This window comes from Molossus molossus, unplaced genomic scaffold (genome assembly GCF_014108415.1).
Source record: "Molossus molossus isolate mMolMol1 unplaced genomic scaffold, mMolMol1.p scaffold_m16_p_1, whole genome shotgun sequence".
Taxonomy (NCBI): domain Eukaryota; kingdom Metazoa; phylum Chordata; class Mammalia; order Chiroptera; family Molossidae; genus Molossus; species Molossus molossus.
In genome coordinates, this window is record NW_023425344.1 from 120,622,529 (window position 1) to 120,642,664 (window position 20,136).

General features: G+C 41.6%; 1 protein-coding gene across 3 annotated transcripts in view; it reads right to left on the reverse strand.

Moving 5' to 3' along the window:
• Positions 1 to 18,502, reverse strand: part of EDC3 (enhancer of mRNA decapping 3) — a 79,490-nt gene extending 60,988 nt beyond the window's left edge. Inside the window, exons 1-2 of one of the 3 annotated variants that reach the window (XM_036268205.1) lie at positions 18,485 to 18,502; positions 6,790 to 6,924 (exon numbers count right to left, since the gene is read on the reverse strand). The gene's annotated coding sequence lies outside the window, so the exon portion shown is untranslated. Of the gene's footprint in view, positions 1 to 6,789; positions 6,925 to 18,484 lie in introns of those variants that run through there. The other 2 variants (XM_036268224.1, XM_036268230.1) reach the window with 2 other exon arrangements.
• Between the last annotated feature and the right edge of the window lie 1,634 nt (positions 18,503 to 20,136).

Sequence of the window (20,136 nt, forward strand, 5' to 3'; positions counted from 1 at the left end):
TGAGTTCTAAGACTTGACACCAAAAGCACAATCCATGAAAAAAAGAAACTGAAACATCTGTAACAAAAATAAATTAATTAATTTTAAGAAAAAGAGAAGAAAAAAATAAAATAAAATAAAATAAAAAAGAAATGGGGAGAGTCAATATTTGTATGGGGTTAGAGATACCTTAATAAATATTTTTGCCAGTAAAAAAAAAGAAAAGAGAGAAACTGATCAACTGGACTTCTTGAAAATTACAATTTTTACTTCCGGTCAAGATGGCGGTATAGGCAAACGCAGTATCATGTCCTCCCACAACCACATCAAAGTTACAACTAAACTACAGAACAATCATCATTACCATCATTCAAAACCACCTGAAATCAAGCTGAATGGAAGTCCTACAACTACGGAATTAAAGAAGCCACATCAAGATTGGTAGGAGGGGTGGAGGGGCGATGGGCTGGTCCCACACCCACATGTGGTGGATAAAAATCAGGAGGGACACCTCGGCTGTGAGGGTCCTCCCTGAGGACTGAGGGGTCCCCGTCCCACACCAGGTGCCCAGTTCAGGGTTCCAGTGCCAGGAAGAGAAGTCCCCATAACTTCTAGCTGGAAAAACCAGCCAGAAGTGAGGCTGAGGAAGGCTGAGGCAGCTGGAACCCCAGGCAGCTCCTCTTAAATGGCCCGCTCATGGACTTACTCCGACTCGCACCCTTCAGGCTTCAGCGTGGGGGAGGCAGCTTAAAAGGCACCAGAAACATATGGGCAAGAACTGAGTTGTTTGGCACTGGAACAAGGGCTGGAGAGGCAGCTTTCTCCTGGACAGAGGCGTTGTCAGAGGCCTTTGTTCCTTTGGTGAGCCCTTCCCTGGGGCGGCAGACAGCCACCATATCTGGGACTCCAGCAACCTGGCTCACACTGGTTGCCCCGCCCTGGTGATTCCCCGAGGCCCCACCCCACCCCACCCCACCCCACCCCAACCAACTTTCAGGCCCACCCAAGCTGTTGCCAGTTGCTTTACCATAGGATTGGATCCTGCTTCAGATTTTCCTAAATTCTTTCAAATAAGCAGCATCTGGTCTCAGCTAGCCCTATACCTCTGGTTAAGTAGAAACAAACACAAGGAGACAGCCAAAATGAGGAGACAAAGAAACAGGTCCCAAATGAAAGAACAGAACAAAACTCCAGGAAAAGAGATAAGCGAAATGGAGATAAGCAACCTAACAGACGCTGAATTCAAAACACTACTTATAAGGATGATCAATGGACTTAGTGAGAACCTCAGTGAACTTAATGAGGGCCTCAAGAGCATAAAAAATGATGAATGCACAGTCAGAAATGAAGGAGGCATTAAATGAAATAAAGAATAATTTACACAGATTCAATAGTAGAGTACGTAAATCCAAGAAGCAAACCATCGATTTGGAATATAAGAAAGCAAAAAAACGCCCAATCAGAACAGCAAAAAGAAAAAAGAATCCAAAAAAATGAGGATAGTGTAAGCAGCCTCTGGGACAACTTCAAGCGTGCCAACATTCGCATCTTGGGGGTGCCCAAAGGAGAAGAGAAAGAGCAAAAAATTGAAAACCTGTCTGAAACAATAATGACAAAAAACTTTCCTAACTTGGTGAAGGAAACAGACATACAAGTCCAGGAAGCACAGAGAGTCCCAAATAAGATGAACCCCAAGAGGCCCACACCAAGACACATCATCATCAAAATGCAAAAGATTCAAGACAATGAGAGAATCTTAAAAGCAGCAAGAGAAAGGCAGCTAGTTACCTACAAGGGAGTTCCCATAAGGCTGTCAGCTGATTTCTCAAAAGAAACTTTGCAGGCCAGAAGGGAGTGGCAAGAAATATTCAGAGTGATGAAAAGCAAGAACCTGCAACCAAGATTACTCTATCCTGCAAAGCTGTCATTTAGAATCGATGGCCATATAAAAAGAGTTTCCCAGACAAGAAAAAGTTAAAGGAGTTCATCAGCACCAAACCATTATTATATGAAATGATGAAGGGCCTTTTTGAAGAAAAAGATAAAATATATGAACAAACAAAATGGCAATGAATACATATCTATCAACAATGGAATCTACAAACAAAATGAACAGGTAGAACAGAAACATTCTCATAGATACAAAGAACATTTTGTTGGTTGCCAGATGGGAGGGGGGTTGGGGAAATGGGTGAAAAAGGTGAAGGGATTAAGAAGTACAAATTGGTTGCTAGACTGACAAACCTCAAAAAAAGGGGGATTGAGGGGTGGGAAGAAATAAACCAAATAACTTATATGTATATATGCATAACCAATGGACACAGACAACAGTGTGGGGAAAGGCAGGAGGAGGATGTGAGTGGGGAGGAGGGGGTCAATGGGGGAAAAATGAGGAACATCTGTAATACATTCAACAATAAAGATAAGTTTAAAAAAAACAGAAAAAGAATGACAACTTTTATTCTGCAAAAGACTTTTGTTAGAATAAAAAATACAAGTTACAGCCCTGGCCGGTTTGGTTCAGCGGTTAGAGCATCGGCCTGCGGTCCTGAGAGACCCGGGTTCGGTTCCCGCTAAGGGCGCATGCCTCGGTTGCAGTTTGTCCCCGGCCCTGGTCGGTTGTGCGGGTGGCAGCCACTCGATGTGTTCCTTTCACATCGTTGTTTCTCTCTCTCTCTGTTCCTCTCTCTCCCTCCCACTCTACCTGAACAAAAAATGGAAAAATGTCCTCAGGTGAGGATAAAGAAAAAAAAGAAGTTACAGATTGAGAGAAAACATATGCAAACTACCTATCTGACAAAGACAAAGGGCTAGCATCAAAAATATATATTTTTTTAAAAGCACTCTCTTGCCCTGGCTGGTTTGGCTCAGCAGTTAGAGCGTTGGCCTGAAGACCAGAGAGGCCTGGGTTCAGTTCCCACTAAGGGCACATACCTCGGTTGCAGTGTATCCCCAGCCCCCGGTTGGGGTCATGTGGGTGGCAACCACTCGATGTGTCTCTCTCACGTCAATGTTTCTCTCTCTCTTCCTCCCTCTCTCCCTCCTGCTCTATCTCAAGATAAAAATGCAAAAATGTCCTCGGGTAAGGATAAAAAAAAAAAAAAGCTCTCTCAAAACCCAATAGTAAAAAACAAAAATGAAAAACAATCCAATAAAAATGGGCATAAAAACACATTTCTAATATCTGTATTTTTATTTTCTTTATTGATTTTAGAGAGGAAAGGGAGAGGTAAAAACAGATGGAAACATTGATGAGAGAGAACATCGACTGGCTACCTCCTGCATGCCCCCCATTGGGTATCTGGCCGAGAACCTGGGCATGTGCCTGGACCAGGAATCGAACCAGCAACCTCTTGGTGCATAGGTCGGTGCTCAATCACTGAGCCACACCAGCCGGGCATGAAAACACATTTCAACAAAGATACTACAAATGGCACATGAAGCCCTGACCAGGTGGCTCAATTGGCTAGAGCATGGTCCTATGCACAAAAAGGTTTCGGGTTTGATTCCCTGTCAGGGCACATATGGGAGGCAACCAATCCATGTTTCTCTCTCACATCGATATTTCTATCTCCCTCTCCCTCCCTCCCTTCTTCTCTCTCTCTCTCTGAAGTCAATAAACATATCCTCAGGTGAGGATAAAAAGAATGCACATAAAAAAATGTTCAACATCATTAACCATTAAGGAAATGAAAATTAAAACCACAATGTGGTATCACTACATACCCACCAGAATGCTAAAATAAAAAATACTGACACCACCAAGTGCTGACAAGGATGTGGAAAAACTGGATTATACTCATATATTACTGATAGAAATATTAAATAACGCAGCCATTCTTAAAAACAATTTGGCAATTTATAAAAAATCTAATCATGGAATTACTATATGACCCAGAAAATGCACTACTGGTCATTTATTCCAGAGAAAAGAATGACTTAAGTTTACATAAAAACCTTTACATGAATGTTTATATCAGGTTTACTCTTAATATCCCCAAACTGGAAACTATCCAGGTGACCTTCTACAAGTGAATGGTTAAACAAACTGTGTACATCTATACCATGGTGAAAAAGTGAAAAAAGCCAATCCCAAAAGGTTACATTCTGTATGATTCCATCTGTAGAACACTCTTGAAATGACAAATTATTTTTAGAAATGGAGAAGAGATTAATGGTTCCCAAGAGTTAAGGAAGGGGTGGAGGAGGCAGAAGGGAACTAAATATGGCTATAAAAGGGCAACATGAGGTCCTTATAGTAATGAAAATGTTCTGTCGTAACCATATCAATGTAAATATCCTGGTAGTGATATTGCACTATACTTTTGCAAAATGTTACCAATGGGGAAAACCAAGTAGGACATATAAAATCTTTCTGTATTATTTCTTACAAATTCATATGCATCTACAATTATCTCAAACAAATAGTTTAATTTAAAAAACCAATGTCTTGCCCTGGTCGGTTTTGCTCAGTGGTTAGAGCGTTGGCCTGCAGACCAATGAGTCGCAAATTTGATTCCAGTCAAATGCACGTACCTCGGTTGCAGTTCATCCCTAGCCCTGGTCGGGTCATGCAGGAGGCAACCAGTCAATGTGGTTCTATCACATCTATGTTTCTCTCTGTCTCTCTTTCTCTGTCCCTCCCACTCTATCTGATGATAAACAGAAAAATATCCTCGGGTAAGGAATAAATAAATAAATAAATAAATAAATAAATAAATAAATAAGTAAGTAAAAAGTAACAAGTGATCTTTTCAATTCAAAAACAAAAACAAAAACCAGTGTCTTCTAACGCATTAAAATAAATAAGGAAACCATGTATACCAATATCTTATCAATAAATGCATAAAGAATCGTTTGATGAAATTCAATCTCTATTCATAATATCAAAAAAGAGTTGGCTTCTAAAACAATTAATATCAGATTAATGATGAAATAATGAATCCTTTCTCCCTAAGTCTGGGACAAGGCAAATATGTCCATTCTCACCTCTTCTACTTATATTCAACACTATATTGTAGGGTTCAGCCAGTTCAATAAAACGAGAACAAAAATCATAAATACTGAAAAAGCAGAAGTAAAACTGTCTTTACTTGTAAACTGTGTATATAGAAAACCCTAAGGAATAAAAAAAAAAAAATCCTACTAAAACTATTAAGTGAATTTAGCAGTCACAGGATACATGCTCAACATAAAAGAGACAACAATACTCTATAGAATAGCAACAAACAACTGAAAATGAAAGTTAAAAATACTGTTTAGAATGGTATTTAAAACATAAAATACTTAGGAATAATGAAAAAATGTGCAGGATCTTCACTAGAAAGACTGCTGAGAAAAATGAAAAGGATTGCTAGGTAATACCAAGTATGTATGACAATGTGGAGCAACTAGGACTTCCTTACAGTGCTGATAATGTAAAATGATACAACCACTTTGGAAAACAGTTTGCCAGTTTCTTATAATATGAAACACACACCTATGACCCAAAATTTCATTCCTAGGACCTACCCAAGAGAAATGAAAACATATATTCAAAAAAGACTTATACTCATTGAGTACATGAAACAAAGTTAGTCTTGTACTATTTATTACTAATTATTGTATTATTTATTTGCATTACAACTGTAAACCTAGTTTTGCCCACCTCTGTAGTAGCTTTACTCACAACAGCCAAAATATGGCAACAAGGAGAAGAGTTAAATTATATAATAACTATACAATGGAACACTACTCAACAATGAAAAGGAACAAACTACTTATGCTACAACATAGAGGATTCTGAAAAACTGAGTGAAAGAAGTCACACAGATGAATACTTTATAGAAAAAACAGAAGTAATTTTTATTGATGCAGTAGTTACAAGGATGTACACTTTATCAAAACTCACTGAATTGGGCACTTAATATCTGTGCATTTTATTGTACATAAACTATATCTCAATAAAAACAAGGAAAATATGTAACCAACATAATTACTATATAAAGCCAAAAATTATTTAGCTATTCCTCCAATATAAGGAAAAACTAACTTCCTAGAAAAGTTTTCCACAAAACGTAAGATGAAAACTCACACATTGAACAGTTCCTACCAAAAAATGTCTATTAGGAACTTCATAAATGTCCCAAAGAGAATTCATTTCTCTAGCCATCTGCTTAACACTCCCATTTGTTCCTTTACAAGCCTTTCTCATCTCAATAAATGGCACTGACATCCACTAAGTTCCTTGTCATCCTTGATTCCTTCCTGTCCTTCATCCCATACACTCAATCTAGCAGCAAATCCTATTATCACCACTCAAAAACATGTCCATTTGATCCACCTCCACCACTACCTTCCTAATCTAAACCACCACCATCTCATGATTGCAGAAGTCCCCTAACTGGTCTCTCTGCTTCCACTCCTGCCCCTACTTTGATTCTTTTTCTACACAGCAACCAGAGCAAAATTTCAGATGTAAATCAGTTGTCTTGACCCTGCTTAACAATTATACTTGTAATCAAGTCAAGCTTCCTTTCCATGGATTACCATCCTTACATAATCTGATTTCTGCTAACCTCACAGCTTCATCTCTCACTCCCACCGTACTCCAGACACATTGGCCTTCCTACTGTTCCTCAAACATGTTAAGTTTATTCCTTCCCTCAAGAACTTTGTACCAGGTATTCTCTGAATATACTCTCTCCAACTCTGTGAATGGCTAGTTCTATCATGTTTTTCTGTATCTGCTAAAATGTCACCACCCCAAAGAGGCTTTCCCTGGCTACCCAATCTAATGTAGCTATTCCCCATCCCTCGCCAACATCTTACCTTCTGTTATGATCTCAGAATAAATCACCATATGAATTATCTTATTTGTTTGTTTATGTTGTATGTCACCCCACGAGACAGTAAGCTCCACAAGGGCAAGGAACCTTGATTGTCTTGTTCAATCAGTAACAGTGCCTAGAATGGAAGAGGAACTCAGTAAGTATTTATTCAACCAGTGAATGAATTAGACATAAGAAATATGACAGTGGGGAGGAGGGGGTCAATGAGGAAAGAGGGTGACATCTATAATACTTTCAACAATAAAAAATTAACTAACGTGCCCTGGCCGGTTTGGCTCAGCGGTTACAGCGTCGGCCTGCGGTCCTGAGAGACCCAGGTTCGGTTCCCGCTAAGGGCGCGTACCTCGGTTGCAGTTTGTCCCCGGCCCTGGTCGGTTGTGCGGGTGGCAGCCACTCGATGTGTTCCTTTCGCATCGATGTTTCTCTCTCTCTCTGTTCCTCTCTCTCTCTCCCACTCTACCTGAACAAAAAAATGGAAAAATGTCCTCGGGTGAGGATAAAAAAAAAAAAAAAATTAACTAACGTATTTAATTGAAATTTTAAAAATCTGACAGACGTTAATCACTCAAACTCTAGAGTACCTAAATATTTATATCTAAATGCCTGACTCTTTTTGGAAATGGTTCTAAAAATACAATATCCTTTAAGCATACTCTGCAAAATCTTATATAAGATATGACATCTAACACTGCCCTACACACAGAAGGAAGTCAGGAAATAGCAGATGAGTATATACGTAACAAACAATATTAGGTACAAAATGAAACACTGGCTTAGTGTTTTCCATGAAAAATATAAAATAAATAGAATAGCATTTCAAGCTATTTCAAATATTAATTTCAGAAATGTATCTACATAAAATATAAAGTATAAAAAAGGAAAAATAACTAAAAAGTATACAAAGGAGCAAAACAGAACTCCTGTGATAAAAAGATTATGTTCCATCAGAAACATAAAAACCTAAAGACAAACTCAGGTAGTTCTCTAGTGATCTAACTGAGCAAGCATCACAAAACTATCCTGACAGAGCAGAAAATAAAAGAAACAATGCATTAACAGGCTTATCCATAAGACTTTTTTTTTTTTTTAATTTTATTATAGAAAATTTCAAACATACACAAATGTAGGTAGAACAGCATAATGAACTCTCACATTTCCATCACTGAGTTGCAATTATCAATACGTCTATAAGAATTTAAGAGATCAGGTAAACTTCCCACGCAAAATGTCCACAACATTGATGATAGTAAAAGGAACAAAATACACTTACATACTTCAGACTTATTTTCCCCTTCCTGATCAGCCTTTGTCTACTTAATGTCATAAAAATATAAATTTCTATTCCTGTCATTTATACCCATCATGATTCTACTCTGATGTTTATTTTAGATAGATGCAGAATGAAAAGCTACAATAAAAAATTTTAAAATACCAAAAATTAATCAGATGTGAAAAGACTTTTACTTCTTCATTCAACATATCTATCTTTAAGACACTGATGTTGTATACCAAGTTTATATTATGTTAATAACTGAGTAAAATTGTGAAGTTTTAAAATGTGGATTACAGATATTTTTCTATTTAGTTCTATATTAATAGCAACATTAAAAAAAGTAACCAAGCCTTGGCTGGTTTGGCTAAGTGGTTGGAGCATTGGCCTGCGGACCAGAGAGACCTGGGTCCAATTCCCACTAGGGGCATGTACCAAAAACAAAACAAAAAAAAAAGAGAAAAATTTACAAAAAAAGTAACCAAGTCTGGCCAGTGTGGCTCAGTGGTTGAGCGTTGACCCATGCACCAAGAGGGTGCCAGTTCGATTCCCAGTCAGGACACATGCCCAGGCTGTGGGCCAAATCCCCAGTGGGGGGCATGCAGGAAGCAGCCAATTGATGTTTTCTCATAGATGTTTCTATCTCTCTCTCCCTCTCACTTCCTCTCTCTCTAAAATCAATAAAGGAAAAAATAAAAATTTTTTAAAAGCAACCATTCACGCCCTGGTTGGTTTGGCTCAGCGGTTAAGTGTCAGCCCACAGACCGATGAGTTGCAGATTCGATTCCGGTCAAGGGCACGTACCTCGGTTGCAGTTAGTTTCCGGCCTTGGTTGGGGTCCTGCAGGAGGCAACCAGTGGATGTTTCTCTCTCTCACTTCCATGTTTCTCTCTCTCTCCCTCCTTCCCACTCTCTCTGAAGAAAAATGGAAAAATATTCACAGGTGAGGATTTAAAAAAAAAGTAATCACTCAATCAATACGTAACAAACTACTCTTTTCTCTTACTAGAAACTTCCCTCTATGTAAAATACAACATTAACACATTGCAAAACTTAGCAAATAGGTTTACAGGCATGCTTCATTTTATTGAGCTTCACTTTATTGTGCTTCATAGATATTGTTTTTTTTTTTACTATAGTGAAGGCAAGACACTCCACCAGCAAAAAGATTATAACTCACTTTATTGCAGTACTTGCTTTATTGCTGCATTCTGGAACCAAAACCACAGTATCTACAAGGCATGCCTGTATTCTATAAAGAAACTTTTTTTGTTAACTGAAAACTGTAAATCAAGTGGAGTGCCATGAACTGGGTTCTTAATCAGATGAACACACTAAGGAAGGGGCTTCACCAATTATAGAGCTAACCCCTTCATGTCAAAAGAAGAGTTACAGCTGAAGCAGAAGATAAAGAACAATCTTTGGTGCCTTTTATTTCTTACTTTTCTATCAAGGTATACATATAATAAGTCTATATATGTTAAATGTACAGCTCAATAAATTTTTACATATTAATTCACCCACATAACCAACAGCCAAATCAAGACACAATACTTCAAACACCCCAAACAGTTCTGTTGTGTACCCACAAAGGTAGCCATTATTCTGATATCTATCAGGAAAGATAGCACAGCCTGTTATTGAACTTCATATACATGAAATTATAAAAGTCCTCTTTTAAAGTGTTCGGCTTCTGCCCTGGCCGGTTTGGCTCAGCGGTTAGAGCGTCGGCCTGCGGTCCTGAGAGGCCCGGGTTCGGTTCCCGCTAAGGGCACGTACCTCGGTTGCAGTTTGTCCCCGGCCCTGGTCGGTCGTGCGGGTGGCAGCCACTCGATGTGTCCCTTTCACATCGATGTTTCTCTCTCTCTCTCTTCCTCTCTCTCCCTCCCGCTCTACCTGAACAAAAAACAAAAAAAATGTCCTCGGGTGAGGATTAAAAAAATAAATAAATAAAGTGTTCGGCTTCTTTTGCTCAATGTTACATCTCTGAGATTCATCCTTGTTGTTGCATATAGAATTAGTTCACTCTTTCTCACGGATATGTAGTATTCTACTATATAACTATGCCTCAATGAATTATTTCTCTTGTAAAAAAAAACCTTTAGAAACAAAGTCAGACAACCCTAAATAGACTTCCACACGTTACACAACTGAGGCAGTTATCAAAATGATACATAAGCTACAAATAAACAACTTGCCAATTATAGACCTACTGACTTCCATCTCAACTGCCACAACAGACAGCACTCACAGATTCAGATGCAAGGAGCAACCCCTTGTTCTGCTCAGGATAATTACAATCAACAGCTGTGGATGATTAAGTGGTTAGTTATCGATTTCTGAAAAACTAAGTAATTTTCCATGCCTCCATCTGAAAAAAATATTTACAGAATCAAAATCTTGGGAATGGCAGAGATCTTTTTTTTCTCCTAATGATTTTTTTTCTTTATTGATTTTAGAAAGAAAGGAAGAGGGAGAGAGAACTGGAAACATCAATGAGAGAGAACATTGCCTGGCTGCCTTCTGCATGCCCCCCACTGGGGATCGGGCCCACAACCTGGATATGTGCCCTGACCAAGAATCGAAATGGTGACCTCTTGGTGCATGGGTGGATGCTCAACCCCTGAGCCACACTGGCCAGAAGTGGTAGAGATCTTAAAAGAAAATATCCAGTACATTCCCTGGCCAGTGTGGCTCAAGGGTAGAGTGTCGGCCTGCGGTCCGAAGAGACCTGGGTTCGGTTCCCGCTAAGGGCGTGTACCTCAATTGCAGTTTGTCCCTGTCCCTGGTTGGGTTGTGTGGGTGGCAGCCACTCGATGTGTCTCTTTCACGTCGATGTTTCTCTCTCTCTTCCTCTCTCTCCCTCCCGCTCTATCTGAACAAAAAATGGGAAAATGTCCTCGGGTGAGGATAAAAAAAAGAAGACATTCAGTACAATAGTAATACTTAGTCCGTATCTTCCATAAAAGGCAGCACAGTGAAAAGAGCATGGAATTCTGAGGTCAGACATCACAGGCCCAGGTTCACTTCTGGACTTCACTTATCAACAGTAAGATCTGAGCAAATTATCCAAATTCGAGACTCAATTACAAAATGGGAATTTTACCAATTATACCACCACTTCACAGGATCACTGTAAAGATTAAATGACACAATCTATATAGTTTTTACCATATAGCAAATTTTATTTCAAATGTCTCCTTTTAGCAGAAAGAATACTGGTCAGATAGGGGACTTGATTTATGGCCCTAGAATATCACACTGCAAGGGCCACCTCCCTTTTCACCCAACAAAACTTCAAAAACACCTGAATTACTTCTACAACATCTTAGAAATTAAGTCCCAATCTTCAAACTAGAATACACTTATCCCTAGGAGTACACAAAGATAGGCAAGCAAGGGAATCAATTTCCACACTACTTTTTTTTTTTTAATCCTCACCGAGGACATTTTTGCATTTATCTTCAGGGAGAGGGAGAGTGGGAGGAAGAGAGAGAGAGAAACATCAACGTGAGAGAGACACACCGAGTGGTTGCCACCCACACGACCTCAACCGGGGCCGGGGAAAAACTGCAACCTAGGTTCCTGCCCTTAGCAGGAACCGAACCCAGGACTCTCTAGTCCGTGGGCCAAAGCTCTAACCACTTAGCCAAACCGGCCAGGGCTCCACACTGCTTTTAATAAACTGGATCTGCCTAGATAACTGAATTATCAATAAAAGATTTCCAACCATAAGTTATTACTTCAGGACAGGGGTCAGAAAACTGCAGGCCATAGGCCAAATCTGGATCACTACAAATAAAGTTTTGTGGAAACACAACCATGTCCAGCTGTTTGCTTGTTGTCTGTGGCTGTTTTTTTGTTAATTTTTTTTCTTTATTGATTTTAGAGAGAGGAAATCAGAGGGAGAGAGAGATAGAAACATCAATGAGAGAGAACATTGATTGGCTGCCTCTGGCATGCCCCCCACTGGGGATCAGGCCCACAACCTGGGCATGTGTCCTGACCAGGAATCGAACCGGCGACCTCTTGGTGCATAGGTCAACGCTCAACCAGTGAGCCACACCAGTCAGACGTCTGTGGCTGTTTTTGCACTACAATGAAAAAGTTGAGCAGTTATGACAGAAACTACATGACTCACAAAGCCTAGCATCTGGCCCTTTACAGAAAAAGTTTGCTGACTCCTGCTTTAGGATAACATTTTGTGGAAAAATGTATGGATACAAGTTCAAAAAGAAAAAGAAAAAAAAGTGAAATGGACAATTCTCAGAATGATACAAATTACCAAAACTGACTCAAGAAGTAATAGAAAATGTAGATAGACCTATATCAAGTTAAGAAACTGAATTAGTAATTTTAAATCTTCCCATAAAGAAAAGCCTAGGCCCAGGGACTTCATTGGTAAATTCTATCAGACATATAGAAAAAAATAACACACACAAACTCTTTCAGAAAATATAAAAGGAAGAGACATTTCCCAGCTCATTTATGATGGTAGTACAGTTAACACTGAACAATTCGGAAATTAAGGAGCAGTCTAAAATCCCTGAACTTTTGACTCCCAAAAAACTTAATGTTGTCCCTTGGTATCCACAGGGGAATCATCCAGGACACTCCCACACCAAGGCAGATACCAGAATCCAGGGATACTCAAGTCCCTTACATAAAATAGCATGAAACAATACATACTTTTGACATTCCACATCCGTAGATTCCCAAACAAGGATTGAAAATACTGTTTTTGATCCACAGTTGATTGAATCTATGGAGGTGGAAACCCAGGGATATGGAGGGCCAAGTGTGCATTTACAGAAACAAATTCGAGTATAAGTGGATCCACACAGTTCAAATCTGTTATTGTTCAAGGGTCAATCGTATCACTCTGATAACTAAGGCCAGACAAAGACATCATAAGAAAAGAAAATCTCAGATCAATATCCCTCATGAACACAGACATAAAAAAATTTTTTTTTTTTTAAATCCTCACCAGAGGATATTTTTCCATTTATTTTCAGACAGAATGGGAGGGACAGAGAGAAACATTAATGTAAAAGAGATACATCGATGCCCTGGCCAGTTTTGCTCAGCGGTTAGAGCGTCAGCCTGCGGTCCAGAGAGACCCGGGATTGGTTCCCGCTACGGGCATGTACCTCGGTTGCAGTTTGTCCCCAGCCCTGGTTGGGTCGTGCGGGTGGCAGCCACTGGATGTGTCCCTTTCACATCAATGTTTCTCTCTCTCTCTCTCCACCCCCCCCCCCCACTCTATCTGAACAAAAAATGGAAAAATGTCCTCAGGTGAAGATTTAAAAAAAAGAGACACATTGAGACACATTGACTGGTTGTCAAGACCCTGACCGAACTGCAACCGAGGTACGTGACTGGAATCATATCCGTGACTCTTTGGTATGTGGACCAATGCTCTAACTGTTGAACCAAACTGGCCAGGGCAACATAAAAATTCTTTTTTTTTTTTTAATCTTCACCTGAGGACATTTTTTCCCCATTTTTTGTTCAGATAGAGTGGGAGGGAGAAAGAGGAAGAGAGAGAGAAACATCGACAGGAAAGGGACACGTCGAGTGGCTGCCACCCGCACGACCAACCATGGCCAGGGACAAACTGCAACCGAGGGACATGCCCCTAGTGAGACCCGAACCCAGGTCTCTCTGATTTGCAGGCCAATGCTCGAACCACTGAGCCAAACCGGCCAGGGCAACAGAAAAATTCTTAACAAAATATCAGTAAATTGAATTCAACAACATATAAAAAAAGTATTATACACCACGACTAAATGGGGTCATTACAGGAACACAAGACTAGCTTAACATTTGAAAATCAAGTAATGTAATATACCATTTATACATATCTTAGAGGATTCTTTTTTTTTTTATCCTCACCAGAGGATATTTTTCCATTTTTTGTACAGATAGAGTGGGAGGGAGAGAGAGGAAGGGAGAGAGAGAGAGAAACATCGACGTGAAGGGACACATCGAGTGGCTGCCACCCGCACGACCAACCAGGGCCGGGGACAAACTGCAACCGAAGTACGTGCCCTTAGCGGGAACCGAAACCGGGTCTCTCCGGACCGCAGGCTGACTCTCTAACCGCTGAGCCAAACTGGCCAGGGCTCTTAGAGGATTCTTTTTTTTTTTTTCCATTTTTTGTACAGATAGAGTGGGAGGAAGAGGGAGGAAGGGAGAGAGAGAGAGAAACATCGACGTGAAGGGACACATCGAGTGGCTGCCACCCGCACGACCAACCAGGGCCGGGGACAAACTGCAACCGAAGTACGTGCCCTTAGCGGGAACCAAACCCAGGTCTCTCCAGACCGCAGGCCGACGCTCTTAGAGGATTCTTAATAAAGGTTGTGTATGTGTGTGTGTGTGTGTGTGTGTGTGTATCTTTTTTTTAAACCCTCACCTGAGGATATTTTTCCATTTATCTTCAGAAAGAATGTGAGGGAGGGAGGGAGAGAGGGAAGAAGGGAGAGAGAAGAGAGAAACATCAATGTGAGGGAGACACATTGATTGGTTGCCCTCCGCACGACCTGGACCAGGGCCAGGGACCAAACCACAACCGAAGTGTGTGCCCTTGACCAGAATCAAATCCGAGACTCTTTGGTCTTCAGGCAGACGCTCTAACCACTAAGGCAAACTGGCCAGGGCTATCTGTATTATTTATTTATTTATTTTTTTAATCCTCACCCGAGGACATTTTTGCATTTTTTGTTCAGACAGAGCGGGAGGGAAAGAGAGGAAGAGAGAGAGAGAGAAACATCGATGTGAAGGGACACATCGAGTGGTTGCCACCCGCACGACCAACCAGGGCCGGGGACAAACTGCAACCGAGGTACGTGCCCTTAGCGGGAACCGAACCCGGGTCTCTCTGTACCGCAGGCCGACGCTCTAACCGCTGAGCCAAACCGGCCAGGGCTATCTGTATTATTTTTAAGACATCAAATTGCTATTGTATTTAGCTTTGTATTTATTTTTAGAAAATCAATATTTACAATGTCAGAAATTATGTCCTTAACTTTTTTAAATTAAATGTTTAAACTACTTAAATTTATGATGAAAATTTTCAGATGCCAACTTAAAAGTAAGTGATACATAGATTTCCCAATGTTTTGGACATGTTTAAGCAAAAATATTTTAAGACCACACTGACCCGGAATATGCGTGACATGACATCAGGAAAAAGAATCACTCATGCCAAAGCAACTACACCATATCTTCAGACAGCCAATAAAAAAAATTACTTTTTTATAATTTGACAAATTACAACTCTTTTTTGTTGTTGTTCATATAGAGCGGGAGGGAGAGAGAGGAAGAGAGAGAGAGAGAGAGAAACATCGATGTGAAGGGACACATCAAGTGGCTGCCACCTGCACGACCAACCAGGGCCAGGGACAAACTGCAACTGAGGCACATGCCCTTAGTGGGAACCGAACCCGGGTCTCTCTGTACCGCAGGCCGACGCTCCAACCGCTGAGCCAAACCAGCCAGGGCAAATTACAACTCTTTTTAATGTCTAACCTCAAAATTAATTTATTCTTGTAGATACCCTCACCTAAATCTAAAATTCCAGGTGTAAGCCAACAAGTGCTGGGGTCAAGTAATGCAACAACCTTCCCTGATCTTACATTTTCCTAATGCAATCTAATACTGCAGGTCACACCAGTTCTTCTCACAAGCTAACCAAACCACTGATTCAGATTAATAAGATTCCACATCTTTTTATACACGAGTCCTTCATAAATCACATCCCTACCTTAACTGGTATAACTGAATTTTTTGGACTTAAGTGAAATTTCCCACGTTTAATAACCCTTCCATTTCATTAAGTTGCACTGGACAAATCTTGAGATTAACCAGGAGATACTTTCTCTCTTTACTTCATCAAGGCCACAAATTTGCTAAGCATACCTTCCAGATAAGGCTTCAAAGACATACTGTGTATGAAGAAAATGACAGAGCCTCATTCAGATCACCAGATCCCAGTGGCGTTGTGTCCATAAATCAAACCCCTCAAGACACGGATACTCAAAGTCATGACTCCATTTACTTTTACCACATTCTGGCAAATTCCCCCATCTCATCCGCTGGGTCATCATAAAAGATTTTACAAATGCCTTGCTAAAAGTGACACTATCACTATGGATATTATATCCACTCGGAGCTACAAATTTGGATGTACTGTTCTGTTACTCTACTGATTAACAAAAATGACACATTTTCCACTTTGTATTAATTACAGAATCTCAGGAATCATAAATATTTTCTAGTTCAATGTTATTCAAACTATAGGTCTTTAGCAGTCAGAGTCAATTTAGTGAGTTACAATCAACTTTTTTTCTTTTAATGAAATGTTAAAGGCATCATATGTAGAAAGGGTAAACTTCTGTATTGTGTGTGTACACACACTTTATGCATGCAGGAAGCAAAATGACTCATGATGTAATATGTATCTAATGGTGGGTCAAGGTCAAAAAAGTTTGAGAGACACTGCTAGTCCCACCACCCTACCCTCACTTTCAAGCTCCACCAAAAAATTCTTAGTAATAAAAAAGTTGTTATTTATAACCATCTTCACTCCATACAAGAAATCCTCACCGGAGGACGTTTTTGCATTTATATTCATATAGAGCGGGGAGGGGAGGGGGGGGCATCGATGTGAGAGAGACACATCCACTGGTTGCCACCTACACGACCCAACCAGGGCGGGGACAAACTGCAACCAAGGTACGTGCCCTAGCAGGAACGGAACTGGGAGTCTCTGGTCCACAGGCTGATGCTCTAACTGCTGAGCCAAACCAGCCAGGGCTACAAATAGGAATTTTGTGCTCAGCATACCTAATCTGCTACTCATTAAAAAAAGATTAACCCTGGCCGGTTTGGCTCAGCAATAGAGCATTGGCCCGCAGACCAAAGAGTCTCGGGTTCGATTCTGGTCAAGGGCACGTACCTTGGTCACGGTTCAGCCCCAGCCCTGGTCAGGGTTGTGCAGGAGGCAGCCAGTTGATGTGTCCCTCTCACTTCAATGTTTCTCCCTCTTTCCTTCTCTCTCCCTCCCACTCTATCTGAAGATAGACAGAAATATATCCTCAGGTGAAGATTAAAAAAAAAGAACACTGAAAAAAAGATTAGATTCCATCCGGTTTCCAGAAATATAGTCCTGCTCAGACGACAGTCACTTATGTTTTGATGGGATTAAGACCAATATAGACAGGTAGCAGAATGAAATCACTTTAGTCTGTGTCTAGGAAAGAGAAAAAACCATTCTGGGTCCCAAATTCCTCATCTGTTACCATGGGAGAGGATTGTTAGGATTCCAGCTAGCTCTCGAATTGGGAGATGTATTGAAAACCAACTGGCCAAGTAGGCAAGGGCTATGCCTCCCTCACAGCAAAACACTTCAACCACTTACAAATCAAGTATTGATATATCTAATCAATATCTCAGAAACAGGCCCGCATGTGTGAGGCAGTGGATTGCGCCTATCCTGGTTTGATTCTGTCAGGGCACATGTCACGGTTGCAGGCTACACCCCAACAGGAGGCATGCAGGAGGCAGGCCATCTGATGGATGTCTCTCTCTCACATCGATGCTTCTATCTCTCTCTCTAATAAATCAATAAAAACATATTTTTTAAAAAATCACACAGCCCAGCTAGTGTGGCGCAGTGGTTGAGTCTCCACCCATGCACCAAGAGGTCAGGGCACATGCCCAGGTTGTGGGCCCAATCCCCAGTGGGGAGCATGCAGGAGGAGGCCAATGGATGTTCTCTCTCATCCATGTTTCTATTTCTCTCTCCCTCTACCTTCCTCTCTCTAAAAATCAGTAAAGAAAAAAAATTTTGTTTTTTAATCACACAAAGTGTACTGATGAGCTCAGCCTTACACCAACAGCAGGAAAGAATCAACAGGAAGGTCCCAGGATTCAGCAGAAGCTGGGCCCTGGCAGGTAATTTCTCAGCCACCTTTCCCTTCCAGACCCCAGTTCATCTCTGTCCTCAAGCTATCAGTCATGGTTGTGGCACTCGCGCTCTTTCCTGCCACCACACCCTACTCTGTTGTGCAAAAGGAAACTGAGGCACGAAGTAATGAGTGGGCGACCTGCAGCAGCCATCAACAAGGCTAAAACAAGGGCCTTGGGACGCTTAAAGCCACACACCTCCATTCCGAGACTGTTTAGAATCCCCGGTCCCTGGCCTCCCACCTCAAACCACGCCCCCGAAGCAACCCTAGTACCAGGCCTTCTGCACGCCCGACGCAGCCTCGAGCACGTGCGCCTCTATAAAAGTCTACGAGGCCTGGAACCTCGAAGCCTAAAAGCAAACCTGCCTGGCAACCTCCAGAAGCCCTCTCCCACCAACACCCACAAACCAGCCGCCGCCCCTTGCTCCCACCTCCAAGCCGTCGGGCCCGCGCCTCTTTCGCACACCACGCCAATCGGCCCAACCACGAGAGGAAACCCAGACACCGAAGGGCTGGTCCAACCCACCCCCACAATCGCGGCTGCCGGAAGTGCCCTGCGTCTCCACGTCCCCGTCCTGAAGTCACTTCCTGCGCGACGCCTTGGAAACCGGAGGACAGGTTGTTGAGGGGCGGGGCGCCCGGGAAATTTAAGAGTTTGGGAACCCGCCGCGAGGGTCGAGGTGTTACTTTCCCCGACTACTTATATCGGGTGGAGTTCTGGTTGGAGTTGGGGTCTTTACCGACCTCTCCGTCCCAGGCATCTGGGGAGCTATGTTTTTTCTTGCAACCTTGATGACAAACTTCGGCTTTCCCTCCAGTCCCCCTTTTGCTAATCTCTGAGCAAGAGCAGAGAACTATGGGGACGAGGAGTGGTGGCGTGGGCCCCACCCTTGGTAAGTTGTAGCCGTGGGACGCTATAAGTAGTCCCCCCCGGTTGGATTAAAGGAAGTAAGTTTCCTTCGTGGTGGATCTTCAGAGTTTATCCCATTCAGCTCATTTGGGGGTTAGTGTCAGCCAATCTGGGCTTGGCTGTCTCCTCCCCACCCCTCACCCCCCGCATCCGTTCCCAGTACGTACTCGTTACAAGAGAAAATGCCACACACACACGCCCCATGGCATTTTAGTTTTGGTAGTCTTGATTTTTGTAAAGCGCAGGCGTTTAGGGCCAACACTGAATGTTATGAGGAATTTTAGAGGTTAAAATTTACAAGGTCATCCTGAAGCCTGACACCTGGTTTGAAAACCACTGCTTGAGCACGCAGCATCAAGTAGTGCAGTTGCTCCAAACCTGGCTCTTCAAAATCAGTTGAGCAACTTAATGAAATTTCCATTGTCCAGGGACTCGCCCCTCTTCCTCATCACCAGATATATTCAGTTTTAGTAGGTCTGGAGGGGCCCTGGCGTCTATTATATTAAAGGTTCCCTCTAGTCCTGAGCACACTGGTTTGGGGTCCACTGGTGCATCAACCACAGAGTTGAATCCTGAGTTGAACTTATTACAAACAAGTTATGCAATTCGAGATAAACTGGAGATAATAGCTAACAGAGTTGCTGTGAGGATAAATGAGATAATGTGTACCTGAACATGGTTGATATTCCCAAAATGATTGGCCATGGGTTGTTGGTTGTTGGGGCTGGGTGATAGTATATAGGGCTTTATTATGCTATTATCCTGTCCACGTTTGTGTATGTTCAAAAGCCACCATGATAAAAGAAGGTTTTTCTAAGTAACAAATATTTAAACACAATTAGTTGGCCTTACCAAGGCCAATGCAGCCTCATTTGGTGTGTTAATACAGCTCAAATAATATTAGGTATGAAATGTTTAAAATAGGAACACCTTAAGCTATGTAGCAGCCAGGGCTAAGTTCAACATTACACTGAAAGTTTGTTTGTTTATGGCATATGTGTGAGGCATTCTGGAATCAAATTTAACAATGCTGCCCAGTCAGTATAGCTCAGTGGATTGAGCACTGTCCCATGGACTGAGGTCCAGGTTCAATTCTGGGTCAAGACACATGCCCAGGTTGTGGGCCCAGTCCCCAGTTGGGGGCACACAGGAGGCAGCCAGTTGATGTTCTCT